This window comes from Anabrus simplex, chromosome 6 (genome assembly GCF_040414725.1).
Source record: "Anabrus simplex isolate iqAnaSimp1 chromosome 6, ASM4041472v1, whole genome shotgun sequence".
Taxonomy (NCBI): Eukaryota; Metazoa; Arthropoda; class Insecta; order Orthoptera; family Tettigoniidae; genus Anabrus; species Anabrus simplex.
In genome coordinates this window covers 7,375,924-7,396,630 of record NC_090270.1, presented here as the reverse complement: position 1 = coordinate 7,396,630, position 20,707 = coordinate 7,375,924, and the positions used below count along the sequence as shown (strand labels likewise).

The window sequence follows — 20,707 nt, the reverse complement described above, 5'->3', positions numbered from 1 at the left end:
GGTTAAGAATTTTGGATTTTCCTTCTAAAGGTTAAAACATATCTTAAATCCCGTTCAACACCATAACTCATCATCAACACGGAGTTCACCATTTTTCACCACTTTCGGACCTTCCGCAAAACCTTCTTTTAAGAATTATACACCACAGTTTCAGTTTTCTTGAAGGGAATGAAAGACCATAAGTTCCAAGAAGTACACTATACATATAGTTTTGAATCACGTCACATCTTCAAACTTAGTTAGTTCACAATAGGTTATGATTTTGATTGTAATTCCATTCACGGTGATGATGACACGCGGCGGGTATTACCAACCTTAAAGTACATGAATGTTTATACACAATGCATCCATAGGTTTTCCTTCCAATAATTAAGCTTGAACTAGCAATCACTCTCTCCTGTACATTCCACTTTTCAACTCAAAATTACTATATAGTAGTTAGTACCAGTTCACTGGTTCTAGGATTTAAGAATTGCAGCATCTTACATCCTTCGAAATCAAGATAAAACTCCCTACAACACGAAGATACCCCAAACAAACCGGAAAAGGAAAAGAAGAGAGAACCTCAAGATTTGTGAAAGTTTTTCATAAAAATAATTTTAAAGACAATAGGTAAATCACATATAGTAAGCGTTAATTAGGGAAATTGCCAATAAACTTAGGTCTAGAGCATACCACCATACTAAATTACACAAGAACACAAAGGTGGATCTCAAATGTCAAGAATACAGTACTTACCTCAATATACTAATGGTTCAAAACGCTAAACTAAAACGTTGAAAATGAATAAGAAGAAAGGACGTAACGTCACCAAGGTTTCCCACCAATACAGGGGGCCACCAGAAGGATAATCAATTCACGTGCTCCACCGGAGACCCTTAACACAATAAGATAAATCCCCAAAAATTCCAAGATTCAATACCCTAATAAACAGTTTTACATAAACACACTCAAGACGGACAAGGTAAGTAAGAATAATCTTAAAAACAACAGACTGAGTTCCACAGATCAGTGAGCCAATGGTTAATTAATTTTTAAGAACCCACCATAATTCAACCCAAATAACTAATTAGATCTTTAAGAAAGGCAGAATTTAGATTACAGATCATTGACCTCGCATAATCCAACAAGAAGAGACTTTTCTAAAAACGGCACATCAAGCAGAGCAACTACCGACCAGAGCACAAGCACTGTGAAGCCATGAACGAGTTAGTGGTAACTGTCTTTCCAAGCAAAGGGAACCTTATGTAAAATGAGTTGGAGACCTCTAGTACTATCAGGTGTAGGGAGCGCAACAGTTTGTCATCGACAATCATTCCACAAAGGCACACTAAGCGAGGAACAAACTAATACAAAGGGAATCACTGTTCAAGGATTGATGGATAAGGTTTCAGGAGGATATAACTTGGGGTCACATAACCAACCCACATAGCAAGAGGAAAAACTAAAACACCTTCCACAATAGTACACCCAATCAAACAGAAAAGGTATTAAAATACCTCAATTAGATGACTACAGGAGACATGACGAAGTAATAAACCAACATCTTACACACCTAATAGTCCCAAAAGGGGCCAGAAAATAAATAGGCAAGATTACTCCAAAAGCGATAGCACTTAGGTAGGCAATAACACGCTTAATTAACCAGAACGCAGAACAAGTAGCGGATAAATTAACAACATATATGAATTTCAAAAATTTAACTGAAGGAAAAAACACCATAGGAGATAGGTTAAACAGAAATGTTCTCTACAATATCATAGCTATGATTAAGAATGACATCAGAAAAATAGGCCATGCGGGAGGTCACAGTTTTTACATAACAACACCACAACATACTACACGAGGTGCAGAAAAGAACTACATAATTAATTTCCATCTTCCCCAGAACACGATGGTACAATCAGAGGTGCCTAAACACCCACCAAAGCGCAATAACACAACTAATATGGACTCTGATAAATCCCACAGAAGCCATGCTATCCCACGCCAAGAGTCAAAACAACCAAGTCACTCCACACCAACCTGCCACACAGGCAACTGAACAAATACATGGTGCAACAACTCACCAACACCAAATCTAGGACTAGTAAACCAAGCACTAAGGCAAAAGAAGATAACTTCTCAGTTTTTTAGTCCACACATGAATTTCACTACTCCAAATAATATCAATAGATGGAAGATGGATACTGACAACACCTCAACATAGAATCTACAACTCGTACAGAAGAATGAAGTCAACAAGATGGTACTAGATTCAAGAAAATATTTCAGTAGTATAGCGATATAGTAGTGTGCAAAATTAAATACCACAAGGCTGAAACTTAAATAGTGGACAACCAAATACCTCTAAAGGGTGGAAGAGCAACTCATCTGCAAGATAAAATTTCAAAGAAAAGGGTTAATAATTTCAACATTAGGAATGTAATTAAACGAGTAAGGAACACATGAAAATTACTTAAGATTACCATACTGTCAACAGTCACTTGAACAATCACGAAGGGGGGCTACACAACCATTAGAAATGAAATGGCACAGCAACCTGTAATTAGAGATGGAAAAACTGTAAAGATGCAGGACCCATGCACGAAGCAAATGGCCTACCAACTCTAATACAGATTTACAGACCACCCAAATGACTAACAACCACCCAAATGTTTTGACCAAGACCAGGTACAGTAGCGACAGATCAGGAACAGGTAACAGAATTAAACTCCCAGTTCCAAACCCACAGTACGTAGAGATAGTATTTATCGAAACCAATAGTAGTTCCCAAATAAAATAGAACATCATATTTTAAACCCAAATTTCCAAACCAAAATTTTGCTACTAAGGGAGAATGAAACCAGAGCAAGAATGATTTTTAAGAAATGACTAAGAATAAGTTTACCAGATCAGGAGCAAGTCCAAAAATGAACAAATTAAGTCCAACGTTTACATCAAAGTTCCAGTTAGGTAAAACACAATTTCCTAATTTCATACTTTTTTATTAAAATTTTAGAAACAATCACCCAGAATAAGAAATCAAATGGAGCAACCAGAAGTCGAGAAACCCACCCAATGGACATCCTGCACAAGGGTGTTAAATACCGATCAACGGAACACGGTCATAAAATACTTCCTATAGAACAGCATGAGAAGCAGAAAAAAAAACGACAGGCAGACTCGAAAAATTCATTACCATGCCCTACTCACCGCCAAAGCAGTTTTGGTATGATAAATTAAAATTTAAACACAGGTTATATATATATATATTGGTAACAACCTCCAAGAAAGGGTCATGTGATAAATTCCACACACTACCAAACCACAATGTTCACACCAGAAACAATACCAGTGCCAAAACAAATAGAAACATATCAAACCTAGCTTTTAAAATAACAGAAACATGTACCACAATGAAAACTCCAGGTAGAATTAAATTACACTTAAGCACTAGCTCACAGAAATGCAGTTCTCAGCTGTATGTCTCTTTCAGTACCCCAGAACTTCACAAAGCAGTAACCCAAAGGAAGGGAAATAGGAACCAGTACTGTACATTAACCCTGGACCGCGCGTGCAGGCGGTGTTTCGACCGCACTTTTGAATTATTGATTTGTATTATCGATTAATGCGAACTCAGCCCGATTACGTCCACTGCTAATCTCTGCTTACTCTGCTAAGCATCAGACAGCGCTACCGATAAGTTGTGTAATGCTTCAGTTCAGCGTGATGAAGACAGCCTCCACCGTTCAGCTTGCCGGCAGCGGTCTTAACACAGAAATGTAAGTATATTTTTGAGCTTAAGTTTAATGTTCCAAGCGGTGTTATACATTATTTCCGCTGTAACAACGTTTAGTGACTAATGGAGGTGGATACTTCATTATGTATATAATTGCAAGTATGAAGTATTATACGTATATAAATATAGTAATCTGTTTTTATTTTTTTCGCTACAGGGATCGAAGGAGATATATGCAACCTGATGACATTTTATGGAACTCTCGGAGCAAGACGAAGTAGACAGTGACTGTGACATCGATTTTGAAGGAGAGGGGTTCGTAGATGATGATCACTCTAGTGACTCCGCACAATCTATTACGAGTGATATTCCAATGGAAGAGGACACGGGGTGCAACGACGCCAGATTTTATATTGGAAAAGATGGTGAAACGATCTGGAAAAGTACTCCTGTGCTTCTGAATGATTCTAGAACCCGTTCGAAAAATATCGTGAAGACGTTTCCCGGGCAAAAAGCACGTGCACGAAACACTCCAACACCGATGGATGCTTTCCTGCAAATAATTTCCCTAATATCGTAAGATATACTAACATTTACGTTGCTAAGTGTCGGTCAAAGAATCCGGAATCGCGAAGTAGGGACTACAAGGATACTACACGTACCGAGAATATGGCACTTTTGGGGGCATTATTTGTTATTATTTGTACTGGAATGATAATCCTGAGAACAAATTTTAGCTCCAGGCGCTTTCTGTTTTTGATGAGATGTTTGCGTTTTGATGACGTAAGTACTAGAAACGTACGAATTGCGACAGACAGATTAGCAGCCATCAGGGAATTCCATCTGAAGTTTGTTGCTAATTGTCAGGCTTCCTTCTCTCCTGGGGAGTTTGTAACAATTGATGAGATGTTGGTAGCTTTCCGTGGCCGCTGTGGATTTATCCAGTATATGCCTCTAAAACCAGCTAAGTATTCTACGCTCTGTGCGACAGTAGAACATTTTACACGTTCAATTTGGAACTCTACTGTGGCAAACAAGCCGAAGGTCCTTACAGTTGTTCCAACAAACCGATGGACATCGTCAAAAGACTAACTGACCCAATAAAGAATTCACATAGGAATTTTACCACTGATAATTACTATAGTAGTGTTCCATTAGCCGAATACCTATTGGAGCAAGGACTGACATTCATCGGGACACTAAAAAAAATAAAAGGGAAGTACCTCCCGCATTTCTAATGGACAAATCTCGCCAGGTGGGCTCTAGCATGTTTGGATTCCAACCTGATATGACACTAGTGTCCTATGTGACGAAAAAGAAGACAGTTGTCCTTCTTCTATCCACTATGCACGACACAGGTGAGATCGATCCCACAACTAATAAACCATTCGTCATCGTTGACTATAATGGGACCAAGGGTGGCACTGATACTGTTGATCAGATGTGTTCTACATATTCAACAGCAAGGAAAACCAGGCGATGGCCTCTTGTAGTGTTTCTTCGTGAACTCGATATTGCAGGTATAAACTCGTACAAGATATTTCTGGCCAACAGCCCATCAAAGAATTGTATGACAAGGAAATATCTCACTGAATTGGGATTGAGTCTGATGGAGGTAAATCTCCGAGAAAGAGCTCAGCTTCTGTCTCTTCCAAGTGATTTACAGGTATTATTATCTAAGTTTCGTGAAGCCAAGGAGACTACGAAGTGTGCATCACAAAAGAAAATGTGCTTCATTTGTGGAACGCACAAAAATACGAAGACTGGTGTTACCTGTGACCTATGTCGTCGAAATGTGTGCCGCAATCATAGTCAGTATACGGTTACCTTGAAAACTAAATGTGCTTCATTTCATTGGGAACAGTAATCTGCTATTTGATTTCATAACCCTATGTAGAGGAGTCCCGTGTTTGAATTTCTTGACTTGTAATTGTGTGTTCTTAGAAACATGTTCAATTTCATGAAGTGTATCTATGTTTGCCTTTTTAGAATACACATGACATCTTTCAATTATTTCAATAAATTGTCTTAACCTAAGAACGATAAAATTCACATAATGTGCGAAAAAGTTGGCAAACTACGTTGTGCGGTCCAAACACCGCCGCGCGCGGTCCAGGTTTAACCAGGTTTAACTTGTGACAGATGGACTCTCCTAATGCTTTTAGCAACCGGATCACTCACTAACATTGATACCGGGGACAGAAATTGCAATACGGTGCAATTGCAATACTGGGTTTACTTATGGCACAAACTTTGCAGGATTTAATCATGCTTCTGATGTCACTGTCCATTCCTTTCCAGATGAAAAATTCCCTGATTTTCTGCCTATTTTTGAACATTCCTAAATGACCTCCAATGGGACAGTAGTGGTAATACTTGAAGATGACAGGTACCAGTACCTTGGGAACAACAATTTTGAAACAATAGTCTCCTCGTCCCTTATAACATAGAACACCTTTGACAAGAGAATAAGGTTTTACAAGAGTCCCATTACAAATTTTGTTTATGATTTCATTCAATTCAGGGTCAGATTTCTGGAGATCTTCGATTTCATGGTAAAGCAAAGGTAGATCAGAAAGAATGGCATTGACTTGAACCACATTACCATCATCAAAATTTTCAACATTAGATTTTACCTCAGGACAAGGTTCCCCATCAAACATTCTGCTGAGACTATCAGCGATGACATCTGTACCCCTAATATGTTTGACATGAAAATTGAAGGCAGAAATCCTAAGTGCCCAACGGGTGATTCTCCCAGTTCTTTTGGGTCGGTTCAAAACCCACGACAACGCCTGATTATCGGTCTCCAGGTCAAAATTTACATGTTCAACAAAGCGCCGAAACTTTTTGAGGGCGAATAGGACAGCAAGGCATTCCAACTCGTAAATCGAGTATTTGCTCTCAAGATCATTGAGGGTTCGGGAGGCATACGCAACAGGTCTACGACCATCCTCGTACTCTTGCAGGAGTACTCCGGCAATAGCTCTTCCAGATGCGTCGGTCTGAACAATGAAGTGTTTAGAAAAGTCAGGAATTGCCAAAACAGGGGCGTTCGAGAGAGCGAACTTCAATTTCTCAAAAGCTTCTTGTTGGAGAGCACCCCACACAAACTTAACATCTTTTCGCCTTAAATGGATGAGAGGAGCAGCAACCTCAGTGTCGTTTTGTGCATTCGTCTTACCAGTGTGCTCTGGACAACACTAGTAGGCCAATGCACTTTAGTACACTGTCCAGCAGATTATCCAGAGCACACTGGTAACACTAATGCACAATGGATAGACCAGAGCACATTTGTGAGGCGAGCACACTTGGGGAGGCCAGTGCAAGAGACCACACAGGCAAAGCTGTTGGACCAGACGTACTGGTGAGGATAACACAATAGACCACACCGGGTGGCCGAAACACAACAAGAAACTGGTTTGGCTGATCCGTAGAGCAGTCCACACTGTGGGAGGTGAACAAGCGGAACACATTGGTGACGCTAATGCACAGGCCCACACGGGGGAGACTGAGCAAGTGGTCACTCAGGTAGGCTGATGGACCAGAGCACATTACAGAGGCTATTTCACACGTGACGTTACTCGCAGCCCCTGCTCCTCTACCCACAAGCAATGTAAGTTCTGTGATGTAGTCCTATATAACCGCTCTTTATCTTCTATGGTGGCTTCAGAGTTCGTGATTGGTGGAAGTGAATCAAGACGACTTGGGCGGAGTCCGACCACGGGGAGGAGCCAAAATTCGCAGTAGTGGACCGTAGTGGACGGTCATTCGGTGTTCGGCTGTTGTGCGGTGCACACGTCTCGCTCCGGTCACTGGTGCAGCGGCTTTTTCCTGTCTGTCGATAAGTAGAGTGTTTTACGTTTGTGTTTGTATCCTAGTACTTTTCTTTTGTGTTTGTTCTGGTGCTTGTGTTGGGTAATTCCTTTTTGGCCTATTATGTCTGTAGATAGTGGCGGTGGCCCTTTAGGCCGACCTCCTGATATTGGTAAAGGTGCAGTTTGTAAGGATATACCCATGGACGTTAGTAATATTGCTACCCAACGAGACAGTTCTCACGATACAATACGTGATTCGGACCAGCGTCCGCAAGTTCCTGTAGCTACCTATTCTACCACTCATCTTGGCCCTTATATAGTCTTTGTCGAATCGATTGACTCTACAAATAAAATAGGACATATTCACCCTATGGCTCTGGGACGGATTTTCTACGAGAGGCACATTGGTGACGTCAAGGCCATCCATAGGAAGGGAAGAAATAGAATTCAAGTTACTTTCATGTCTAGTAAGGCTGCCAACGCCTTTCTTTCTCATCCCATTCTTACGGACAAGAAATTGACGGCTTTTATTCCGTCTTCGAATATTCAGCGAGTAGGGGTCATACGTGGAGTAGACACTACTATTTCTGAATCCGACATTCTCACCTATTTAGACTCACCATATCCTGTAGTGAAGGTCCAACGTCTAAATAGACGTTCATCTAAAGACGGTAAAACTGAATATATCCCTACAGGTACTGTGAAGGTTGTATTCGAGAGTCAACAACTTCCGAAAAGTGTGTCCATTTTTAAAGTCATGTTAGAGGTTCAGGCCTTTATATTCTCTCCTTTATTATGCAAACGATGTCAGCGGTATGGACACACCGCTACTAATTGTCGTTCCAGGGAGCCGCGATGTGGAAAGTGTTCCCTTACCCATTCTACTGAAGATTGCACACACCAAGTCGTTAAATGTGCTAACTGTGGCGGAAATCATCCGGCGGGAGCAGATCATTGTGAAATCCACAAACAACAAAAAGAAATTAAACGCATTATGAGTGTTGAAAACAAATCCTATTTCGAAGTGAAAAACTATTTTGCCCCATTACAGTCCCTATCTAACCCCCTTCTGATGCCCCAACACTTTCCTCCTTTACCTAATAGATCATCTCAATCGGACGAAAATCTCCCTCGAAAGCGTAAATTTACTATGGTGGTTAGTAACCCTTCCCGCCCACCCGTTAAACCAGGTTATGACAGGGCATCATATCTTAATTTGCTCAGTAATCCGACGACGGTTCCAGAACATTCTGGCACTTCAGTCGTGCGTTTGATACCTGCTATTTCTAACGAGCCTGCATGTACATCCCTGCAGCCAAGTCCTCACGGGCAACCTTCGGCTCCCCCCGCGCCAATATCGGCATCCCCCTCTGTCCGGGAATTACCTTGTCAATTAAACGTTATTTCTGCTGAACGGCAGCGAAAACTCGCTAACGGCTTTGCAGAATTCATCGCAAAAATGGACTCAAACGACCCAGGGAAGCTTCAGCTACAAGAAGTATATGACGCGTTTATTCAATTCATGGGACCTTCCCCTAATGTCAAGTAAACCATGCGGATACTGCAATGGAATTGTCGGAGCATATTAAATAAGAAACATGAATTAGTGAGTTTAATAAATTCTTTTGATCCTGCGGTAATTTTCTTGAGCGAAACTTGGTTAAAATCTCATTTTCATTTTCGTATGAAAGGTTTTACGGTCATACGGCATGATGCACCCATCTCTGGAGGCACATGCATTTTACTCAAACAAGACATCTACTTTCAGGACGCTCCATTAAACTATATCATACCGGGCACTCAAGCCCTTGTAGTAAAAATTCAAGACTGGACCTTGGTTTCCATATACTGTCCGCCGTGGATAAAAGGTACCTATGTCCAATGGGACAAATTTTTTTCACAATTCTCACAAAACAACACCCTAATCGGTGGAGATTTTAATGCTCACAATCCTCTTTGGGGGAGCATATCTAGTTGCCCCAAAGGGCGGAATATTGAACGGATCACCGTAAAACAGGAACTGGTTATCCTCAACGACGGTTCTCCTACTCGGTTAACAGCTCCTAACATTAATAAAAGTGCAGTAGATCTCACTATTTGCACCGTAGATTTGGCACATAAAACCAATTGGAATGTAATTTATGACACCCATCAAAGCGACCATTTTCCCATTCTAATCGATATCGGCCCACAGGTTATCAGGAATGTCTCTCACTTTACAACATCCCGTAATCTCCACTCTTTTGATTCTACGCTATTCACGACCTTTCTTGCAGATAAAATCCGTTCTACACTTCCAGCTCCCCATATTCTTGACTATGATCTACTATTATCCTTTATTCATTCTTACTTAGATATTTATCATCCTATTGAACACAAGCGGTTTTTTAAAATGCAGAGAAATGCTATTCGTTGGTGGGATTCCGAGTGTGCGTCTTTAGTTCGTCGTAGACAAGCTGCCTTAAAAGTTTATAGAACATCTGGCTCCTATGATCACTATATCCAATATAAAAAAATAGTCGCTTCTATACAGACTATTTTTAATGAAAAACGACGAACAGCATGGAAAGTATTTGTCACATCTATTAATCGACAAACCCCTCTCAAAGATATATGGGCAGCCATCCAACATTTAAGTAATACTCATACAAATTCTGTTTCTCAATCGCATCCTCAAGGAATTGCCCAATTTTACCACCAACTAACACCCGATTACGTGGAACCTTCTTATGAATATAGTTTAATACCTTCCTCCGACAAATTTTCTAGTCTATTACAGAATATCTCCCTCCATGAGCTAGATATGGCACTCGAACATCGAAAAGATACTAGCCCGGGTAGAGATTCTATCACCTATAAAATGTTGAAATATCTACCGTTCCACGCTAAGCAAACGTTGCTAACTACATTTAACGCCATACTCAACAGCCATGCCATTCCTGTCGATTGGAACGATTTTCAAATTTTACCCCTCTTAAAACAAGGTAAACATCCTCAAGACCCAAACGGGTATAGAGGTATCGCTTTGGGTTCCTGCCTTCGTAAAACTTTTCAACGAATCCTCTTGCACCGTCTTCTATGGTGTTTAGAATATTATAATATACTTCCAGTGTATCAGTTTGGGTTTTTGAAAGGTCGAAGTACGACAGACGCTCTTAATATATTTTTTACAGACTTATTACTCGCTCGCAGTCGAGGTGACGTTTTGACGGCTATATTTCTCGATATAAAAGGAGCATATGATAATGTGGACATTGGTGTACTTCTTGCCAAATTATATCAGTGGCAATTTCCTCTTTCGTTTATTAATATCATACGGCAATTATTCACCAATCGTCACATTTTTTACAGACCAATGGCCAGAGTTTCGATTCTCGATACACTTCTAAAGGTCTCCCACAAGGTGATATTTTGAGCCCTATCTTATATCTGTTATATACCTTTGACTTAGAGCGGGTGATTTCTCAACAGGCTAGGATCCTACAATATGCTGACGATATAGTTATTTATTCCATTAAAGCATCGGCACTTGAATCCCGTACTACCATTGAACGTACACTACCGATCCTCCATAGATGGCTTCTACAGCATAACTTAGAAATCGAATTTCAAAAATCCTCTGCAATGATCTTTACGAGGAAACGAAATTATGATCGTACTCCAATTACCTTTGGTTCCTATGAGATTTGTATCAAAACTTCGATCAAATATTTAGGCATTAAAATTGATAACAAATTACTCTGGAAAGAACATATCGAATATATTCTTTCCAAATTAGAAACTAAATTCCTTATCATTAAATCTCTCACTAAACGCACCTGGGGATCGGATCCATATGTCCTTCTTATGGTATATAAAAATATCATTCGGTCAGTATACGAATATGGCTGTCATTTTCTTGATATAGCATCTAATAGCCAACTACGAAAACTTGATACCTTTCAGTTTAAAATACTCCGCTTAATCATGGGGGCTATGTCCTCCTCCCCAACGAATGCACTTTTAGCTGAAGCATCGGAACCGCCATTAAAATTTCGACGACGACTACTCGCTAGCAAATATCTTCTTAACAAATTAAATAAATATCGCCACCCAATCATCCCGAAACTACAGCTATTACATGAATATTATCAAAATCGGAATGTTAATGAAGAACATCAACCGGCCCTATTATGGGCATTTAACCAATTCGGTCACTTTCGTACTAGCATGGTACAAACGTTAAACCACCCGAAATACTCTATACCTTTTCGAGCTAGTACATTTAAACCTGATATTCTTCACACTATCTTCGAAACTAGTCCTCCAATACTACGAACAAATAGCCATGTCACGACCAGTTTATTTCAATTTGCGTTCCATAGGCATAACCAAGAGCAATATATTATTTTTTACACTGATGGTTCAAAGACTCTATCCCCTACTGGTGTAGGTGCTGCATTTTACTCCCCCCAACTGGCTATGAACAAACAATTCACTCTCCCACACCTCGCTTCTTCTTTCACGGCTGAAATTTTCGCCATACGCCAGGCTTTATTGTACATAAAATATTCTGGAATATCAAAAGCTCTCATTTGTACTGACTCCTTAAGCACCTTGAAGGCTTTAGACAATCCCGAACATACCAATAATTGGTACATTCAAAATTTACGTAAATTAAGCTATGACTTGTTCCTCCGTAATGTTAAAGTATTATTCGCATGGATTCCGGGCCATTCTGGAATACACGGTAACGTCACAGCGGATATCCTAGCTAAAGAGGCTGCCCAGGGTACTGGATTGGATTACTATATCGCAGTTCCACACACAGACTTATGGGAACACTGTCGTCACTTCATCCACGATCAGTGGTGTGCAGAATGGCGTCGAACTTCCCAGTTGAAAGGTAAGCACTTATTCACGCTTATGCCTGATATTCCTAATAAACCGTGGTTCGCCTTTGGTAACTACACTCGGCGTCATATTACTACAATTATACGGCTTCGCTTAAATCATGTGTGTACGCCTGCTCATCTCTATCGCCTTAATCTTATCGAAAGTAACTTATGTCCATGCGGTCGGGCAGTAGGTACTGTCAACCATATCTTTTTTCAGTGTCAGACATATGAACATCACCGTCGAGAATTCATAGCTAAGCTTCTTCATGCGGGTTACCAACTGCCGTTAAATGTTTCGTGTTTAGTGTTTCAACCGACTTTTCGCGTTGTAGACTTAATACTTAATTTTTTAGTTACCTGTAACATCCAATTGTAACCTTTTCCTTCCCTATAGGTACGAACTTTTGCATCCTAACCCTTATTTGTGGTCCGGTCTGTTTTGTTCGTAGTAAGCCGTCGTGGCAGACCACACAGACGTGAAGCATTAGAACCCTGTGTCCCAGTGTTTTTGTGTTGTCCTAGATAGTTTCGCCTCCATATTCTTGGTATTTTCCTCAGTTTCATTATTCCCGGCTGTCATTAGCTTCATTACATAGCTAACCCTACTATCTTGTAGTGTACTACTTTCTTCTAATGTTGGTACCTCTCCTAGACATTAATTATCCCGCAAACCAGTGACTGGACGTAGCGTCTTACGACGATGTCCAAAAACTAACCAAGAAGAAGAAGACCGTAGTGGACAGGTAGTGGGAGCAAACTTCAAATTTTCCGAAGCGAAACGCATTAAACCATAAAGAAGAAGAAACTTTGTCCACTGCAAGGCTTCTGCATTTGGATCAAGTGCTTTATGAACGAAGGCCTAATTTTTATTTTATTTGTGGTAAAATTCTGTGAATGTGTGTTTGTAAGTAAGTATTTCCTTACACCTCGTGTTCTGACCATCCCTGTTTTCATTTTTGTATTTTTGGGTAGAGTTCGTACTAACGAGTGCTGTTATTTTTCGGCAGTAGCGTTTCACTGCACTCCACATGTTCTGAGCGGGGCTATTTTAAATCCGCCTCGTGTTTACTGCCATTATTTAATTTAACGTATAGTGATGCTTTCTTCTGTTGCAGGTTATGACTTTCGAATATCGCTGTTTTCCGTGTTTAATTCGTAGTTAGTGGGAGCAGACTTCATATTTTTTGCCAAGGAACGCTTCGTGTATTTAAAGTGCTCTACTGTAAGCCCTATTTTTATTTTTGGTAAGATTAAGTGAATGTGTAGTTTTGAGTATAGTTTTACACCACGTGTTCTAATCATCCCTGTTTTTAGATGGTGGAAGTAGCGTTTCGCACCTTTCCACGTGTTCTGAGCGTGGTTGTTTTAACCTTTTTGCGGTAAAATCCAGAGATTGTAATGCCTCGTATTAGGTGCCAATTATGTAATTTAACGTATAGTGATGATTTCTTCTGTTGCAGGTACTCAATGTGTTCTGACTTTTGAACATAGTTTTTTTTTTCTCTTCTTTTGTAGGAAAATGCAGTGAAAGAATTTTTATTTCGTGTTTTGTACGCTGCGTGTGTTTATTGTGTTCTGTATTTTGACACAGGGTTGGTAAGTAGCGTTTCTTACAGCACTCCATTGTGTCTGCATGGCTATTTTTATTTTTGTATTGAGGTAAAATTCCGTGAACGAAATGCCACCTCCCGTCAGCTGCCGAATTTGTGACAAAACTTTTCCCAGAATGTACAATCTAAAACGACACATTTCTATAATTCATCCTGGAATGGAATATAATCCACAAGGAACTAGGCCTGTAATGAACCTGCCAGTTAATCCGTTTAGCTGTCAATTTTGTGACAAATCTTTCCCCAGAGCATTCAATTTATAAAGACACATTTCTGATATTCATCCCGGAGGTGAATATAATCCAGTAGAAACTGTATCATGCCTGTTTAAATGTGCAGTTTGCCAGCAAGATTGTTATGACCTTGACATTTACAAGGAGCATGTGTGTGAGGCCCATGATATTACAATCAAGACAAAGTCACGAATTTCTATCGGAATCAGAAATTTCTAAGTGGAATCAGACGGTTGAGCATAAGGACAATGCATCATTTGTGACACACAGACAGGGCAAGACTCTATGTGATAATTCTTTTGTTGTAACATTTTATTGCCATAGATCGGGGAAGTATAGGACAAATGTTTTGCCAGAAAGTAGACAAAGAGAATCAAAAATACAAGGAACTTAAAAAACAGGTGGTTATTGTCCTGCTAAAATTAATGCAGTTTTTAAAAATGGGCACGTAGCAGTAGAATTTTGCAGTACTCATATAGGACACCAAAATGAACTGGCAAAACTTTCTTTAGGCCCAGCTGAACGCAGTGATTTAGCAACAAAAATTGCAATGAAAGTGTCTCACGGTGATATTTTAGATCAAGTAAGATCGTCCGTAAGTAAAGATAATCTCAAACGAGAGCACTTAATCACAAAACAAGACCTTTACAATATTGAAAGGGCTTTCACCCTAAATAGTGATGCTGTTAGACATCCTAATGATGCAGTAAGTGTGGATGCATGGGTAGAAACAGAGAAACGGCTGGGATCTAGTAGCGTTCTGTTTTACGAGCCTCAGAACATGGTCCTACCTGAATACCCATTTTTGTCGAGAAATGATTTCTTTCTAGCCATGTTCACGGAGGCACAGCAGGAGATGCTGCAGAAATTTGGCTTGGACTGTATCTGTGTGGACAGCACTCATGGTTTGAATGCATATGGGTTCGAGATGGTTACGGTACTTGTTTTAGATGATCTTAGGCAAGGGCTGCCGTGTGCCTTTTTTATAGGTAGCAAAATAGATTCTGCAACGCTCCGAGTATTTTTTAGTTGCATCAAAGAGAGAACTGGACTGATCAGTTGTAACGTATTCATGTCGGACATGGCAGAATCGTTCTATAATGCATGGCAAGAAGTTATGGGTGAATCCAATATGCGTTTGTTTTGCACATGGCATGTCATTCGGGCATGGAAAAGAAATCTGACAAAAATTAAGGACACAGAAAAGCAAAAACTAACTTTCGAGAGATTAAGATGTCTTCTGCACGAGACAGATGAAGCCACATTTAACATTGGGATAGATGAAATTACACGTCAGTTATTGGAGGATGAGGAGACAAAGGATTTTGGCTTGTATTTCCAGCAGCGGTATGCAAGATGCTGTAAGGCGTGGGCATATTGTCACAGATTGAATTCCGGCATTAACACTAACATGCATTTAGAGGCAATGCATAGAACGCTGAAACACGTGTTATTGAAAGGACAACCAGTAAAACGACTAGACAAAGCAATTCCTGTTATAATGCAATTGGTTAAAACTAAATTGTTTGACCGTCTGGTTGTTATAGAGAAAGGAAAAGTGACTGCAAAGTTAAGGGATCTTAGGGATCGTCATAAGAAATCATTACAATTGAGGTCCAATTTGGTATCGGAAAATGGAGACGGTGGTTGGGCTATTGCCTCGTCAAATGTTCCACAGTTATATTATACTGTGAGGCTTGTGCAACCAGACTGCAGTTGTTCCATTACATGTACACACTGCAAGGCTTGCATACACAAATTTAGTTGCACCTGCATTGATGCAAGCATTAAGTGGAACATGTGCAAGCATATACACTTGTTATGTCGTACATTAGCACCTTCTGAATGTACCATTCAGTCTTCAGGAAATGCTAATATGGGCGAAGAACATATTGTTGCTGCCGAAAGAAATGCCATTTTAAATGAAGTTGGCAATAGTGAATTAATAAGTAGGCCTGCAGTAGTCGATATTGCCAGATTAAGAGCAGACTTGACTCAGCAATTTAATAAAGTTAATAATGTAGAGCAATACAACATCTGCAGTCAAAGTCTGAAACGGTTAGTTCCTCTTCTGAATGCTTCTGAACAGCATATTGCAACTTTACCACAGACAAGAGCAATGTTAGCAAGAAAACTGAACTTCAGAGGCGCTTTAAATGCACAAGTCAGAAATTTAAAGGTAAGAAAACTTCCAGGGCACAGACTATGCCAAAAGCAATTAACACTGCAGCGAGTACAATAGTCTCTCAAGGAAATGACTAGGACAATGGCCTAGATGTTAGGCCCCTTTAAACAAGCAGCAAGCATCCTCGTTAATAAAGGAGAGAGACGATTACTTCATTCTTCTTGTAAAATTTAGCTTTTAATGAATCCCACTGGAGGTAATCTCTGACTTAAAGGTCTGGAATGGAATTCTTTGAACTTGGGCACCGGCACCCGGTATTAATGCCGGGCAGGACCGTTATGTAGGGTATGATTCTATCATTAAACATAAAGTTCTACAAAGTACAGTACTCATTTTTAATTCGTTACCGCACATGAATTATTCCGGAATTGTTCTCGGTGTATTAATTTTCTACTACACAAAAAGACAGTCTATAACCACACATCGCCTCTCCCTCTCGGTTAAACAGTTCCACACACACCTTTCCCCTAGCTTCCCTCTACCAATAGGTTCTACTCTTTGGGAAGCTGCGAGGGAGGCAGTGGCATATCACCGATTCGTAATCACTGGCAATTTGACCTAACATAAAAATATTGCACATATATAAGTTAAAAAGTGATTTGAAACCTACGGTAATTATGGTTATTAATGTTGGGTACTTTAGTTTTTTCTTAATCTTGTATTACTTTTAGATAGATAGGAAACCACCTGATGTAAATAGTGTGTACTGAATTGTATGGAATTTCCTACTTTTTCTTGATCTTGTATAAACTTGACGGTTGTGTATGAAGAGATAAGACCTGTAAGTAGTGTTTACTTTATTCTCTAAGCTGTAATGACAGAAAATAGGTTGTAAGGTATTTCTTAGCTTTTCTTAATCGTGTATTAGTTAGGAACCAGATTACCAAGAAAATTTATAGAGAAACTGGAATCTCAAGCAACAAGTAGGATGGATTAAGGTAATTAGAGAGGATATGGAAGAACTACAAATAACTCTGGATGATTTGTAAAACAAAACTGAAAAACATAGAAATAAGATTTAAACCAAAAAGAGACAAATGACATGCAATGAAATGGGTACTTACAGATGTGGAACGACAGAAAAGACCAGTACAAATGAAAAGCTACTGGGCAATTTGGAAACAAAACCCATTAAGGATGATGACCAAAGAATGATGGACTGAAGTGTTCCAATGAGGCCGTAAAAGAAGAGAGGCGACCTCCAAGTAGTGTATACACCGAACGAGTTGGGCCGTGCAGTGGCTGTGAGCTTGCATTCGAGCCCCACTCTCGGCAGCCCTGAAGATGGTTTTCCGTGGTTTCCCATTTTCACACCAGATGAATGCTGGGGTTGTACCTTAAGGCCACGGCTGCGCCCTTCCTTCCCACTCCTAGTCCATTTCCCCATAAGACCTAACTGTGTCGGTGCGATGCAAACCGAATTGTAAAAAATAAAAAAATAAAAAAAGAATTGTGCATGTGCTTTATCCTATATGATGCTGTGAGAAAATAGTTTGTAGGGCGTTATTTTTTCTATATTTTGTATTTTTTTTCAATAGGTGGGAGAGCTTGAAGGTTTCGTTTGAAGAGAGATAGCACCTCGGGCAAAAATCTTGTAAGAATTATGTTGTGTTATGTGTGAAGTTTTGCTAGATCCTAGATGAGGTCTGAAACTTTACATTTTTTTAAAATCTATGAATTGAATTGACACACCACTTCTCTTGTTAAAGTAAACCTTCAGTTTTCATCTTAACCAGCATTGTGGTAAGGGTTTTTCATTAAATAAATTATTTATTTTCTTAATTGCTAATTTTCAGGAAATGGTTTTGATATGTTTCGACACTGGGAGTAGATGAAAGCGTAAAAATGTTTAAAAAGTCAAAACGATTGTGATCTTGGCTTACAGGAGGCGATGGGTAATGGGGGGATTACACCTTCCTCTATTCCCTGGGAGAGGGTATATAACTGCTGAAGCTTGTTACTATCAAGAGCACAGGGTGCTGGCTTATGCAAGAATGGTAATCAGATTTAGAAACTAAAACCAGCGTTAACACTGCAAGAAGAACGTTCCTTGTGTGCTACTGTTATCTCAGGTTTCAAACTTGTTGTGAAGTGTGCAGCTATAGTGTGGAAGGGTGAACTGGCTCAAAATCGCAGAATGTTGGGGATCCTCTGCTGTGCCGGCAAATCGTGTGCTCAAGAAATACGGCAGTGTAGAAGGGACACCATGTGCGTGGGCAGAGATCATCCTGATCACGGAACAGTTTGAACTCTGTGATAAGATAAACTCTTGAGGTCATCGATGTCTGAATACATTTGTTTTACTGTGACGTTCGAAGGGACCACTTCTTTGACACATGGTCACTGGCAAGGGAATAACTTCCTTGTAAACGACTCTTTCACATCATCTTTATAGTGTAAATTGTTTTTATTTGTGGCAACAGAAATTGACACTTGTTACTTACTAAGAAGCGTGTGGGTTTTTCACCACCCACAGGCTAACAGGCAGAGAAACGTATGCTGCTGGCAGGGACCCACGCTGTATCCTGCATTACTTTGCTATCTGTCTTTTTAAGTCATCTTCCTGCTCAATGTTAAATGTGAACCCTTTGTAACTATTCATCGTGTTGTACCAATTATCCTTGAAATCCAACTCCATAAAGAAATCAATAATCATAATTATCTTCTTCCAACTTTATTGTTTTCCTTGGTAGGGACCGATAAATTATGAACCCTATTTGAAAATTTAAACCTAATTAAAGAAGATGGCAAGTTTGTAATCCTTCGGTGATAATTGTCAGAACGATCTTAAATTTCCAGTGGGAACTCCCACCTGTCATGATACTTTCTTGATGGGTTTTAACCCCTTCATTCCTCGGTTTCTTCTCCTTATTGATCTTTCATTGCACCTAAGGATTGTATCAACTCTTTATACATTAAGGATTTCATTTTGGACTTTACATATGATTAGTATTGCCAGAGTATGGGAAATAATTTTACCCTATTAATGTACGTTTTCTTTCAGGTGTCGGTGACTTGCCAATCGTCGCCCTCGACAAGTGATCTGCTGCCGGGTGAAAAAGATGTTTTGGTGTTTTTCAACTAGGTTTATCTGTATATTATGTAACATTTGTAACTTTCCGGTGTAAACATTCGCCTAACAGGAAATGTAAACTTCACTTTTGAATAAATGTGTTGGTTATTTAAAAATATAAACTGTGTACTTTGTTTTGTATTTAACTTTTTACTGTTCCATTGCCATTAGTGTCATGGGGTGAGGGTGAACCAGGAAATTTGGTAACGTAAATGGGTATCCTTGTTAAGTATCTTGGTAATTATAGGTAAACTGACCGGGCGTCACAGACTAAACACAACAATCCTGTGGTTGGACGTTTTGTCCATTCGGTGAAGATAAAGGTTTGCTTCAAAATTGCTGACGTCTCACTGCTCTGGCGATGGCTGTCAAACAAATAAGTCATGTCTTGTTCTTGAGTAGTTCGATCACATAGTCTGTTCTACTGCATGCAGTCAATCTGGGGTAGGCAGTAATTTGCCAGGCGAGTTAGCCGTGCAGTTAGGGTGGCGCTGCTGAGAGCTTGCATTCGGGAGACAGTGGGTTCGAACCACATGTCGACAGCCCTGAGGCTGAATTCCCATTTTCACACCAGGCAAATGGTGGGGCTGAACCATAACTAAGACTACGGCCATTTCCTATACCATCGTCGCCGTAAGACTTGTCAGTGTGATGTAAAGGTAATTGAAAAAAAAAATATTGTAGGTAATAATCTGTTTATCGGTTGAATGGATTTTCTCCCACATGAACAAAATGGATATTATACTTAAATTTGTGCTAAAATTTAACTCTCTGAGTATAGAAATTAGATCTTGGCATTTTTGTTTTCAAGCAATTGTTTGATAATCTTTGCATTTGTTGCACAGTACAAAGATTGAACTTTTACTTTTATTTACAATTTGCTTTAGGTGCACTGACACGGATTAGGTCTTGTGGCGATGATAGGAAAGGACTTGGGGCAGGTAGCAAGTGACCATGGCCTGGTGTGAAAAAGGGATACCACGAAAAACTCTGCAGGGCTGCCGACAGTGGGGTTCAAACCCACTATCTTCCGAATGCAAGCTGACTGCTGCATGGCGCAGACCACACAGCCACTTGCTCGGTCAAGTTTGAATCAAAGTGAATCTTTGAAATTTAGAATTAAAAATGCATAACGATAACATGTATCGTATGTGATTTGTGCTGGTATTCAACCTCTGAATTCTTAAAAC

At 39.8% G+C, this 20,707-nt stretch overlaps 1 long non-coding RNA gene across 1 annotated transcript; it reads left to right on the top strand.

Moving 5' to 3' along the window:
* Nucleotides 1-13,150: 13,150 nt before the first annotated feature.
* Nucleotides 13,151-19,610, top strand: LOC137501267 (uncharacterized). The gene is made up of 3 exons (XR_011018447.1): nucleotides 13,151-13,324; nucleotides 13,532-13,638; nucleotides 19,449-19,610. It is a non-coding gene; the product is annotated as an uncharacterized lncRNA (long non-coding RNA).
* The last annotated feature ends 1,097 nt before the right edge of the window (nucleotides 19,611-20,707 follow it).